Below are 821 nucleotides of genomic sequence, written 5' to 3'. Positions count from 1 at the left end.
GCTTGGTCGGTCGGTACTAAAGGTTCTGGTTTCCCGGTTCTGTCCAAACAGACCAAATGTGAGACATGGATCAGAACCTAAGCCGGGCCCAGAGGAACCCAGAGACAGGAACCCATAATGGGAACCTGCAGAATCAGGGAGGCGGTGGACTTCTCTAGGTTAATTCCTGGTTCAGCTTCTGGATGATCCGGTTTCATGGTGAGATGGACCAGAGGAATCAAAGCAGAAGTTTCTAGAGAAGAACCAGCTGACCCATACCTCACCTCTGGTTCTGAGGTTTGGATCACAGCTAAACCAGAAACAGCTTTGAGAGGCTCTACAGAACCACCCCACTGGCCTCAGAACAGAACCAGGACTCTCTGGAGGAGCAGGACATCCCTTCCTTTCTGGGAACATTTTGAAGAACCCGATACCCTCTGGAGGAGACTCTGGATGGACAGATGGAACTGAACAGAACCAGAGGTTTGCCTTTCAGTCTGTTTAATGATGATCTAGGATGAGAACGGAGCACAGAGGAGAACAAACACCTGATGGACCAGAACCAAATACAATCAGTCTTTACAATAAACCAGAGAAAAAGGTTCTGCACATGGAGGCCCAACCCGGTCCATCAGGATGGTCCAATGAAGGCAGGCTGGGAGCGGACGGTACCAGATCTAAAACGGTACCAAATCCAGGACGGCACCAGCTCTAGAACAGTACCAGATCCAGGACGGTATCGGATCCAGGACGGTACCAGCTCTAGAACGGTACCAGATCCAGGACGGTACCAGCTCTAGGACGGTACCAGATCTAGAACGGTACCAGATCCAGGACGGTAC

This window comes from Cyprinodon variegatus, unplaced genomic scaffold, assembly GCF_000732505.1.
Source record: "Cyprinodon variegatus isolate N-32 unplaced genomic scaffold, C_variegatus-1.0 Scaffold24, whole genome shotgun sequence".
Lineage (NCBI taxonomy): Eukaryota > Metazoa > Chordata > Actinopteri > Cyprinodontiformes > Cyprinodontidae > Cyprinodon > Cyprinodon variegatus.
This window is presented reverse-complemented; position numbering follows the sequence as displayed.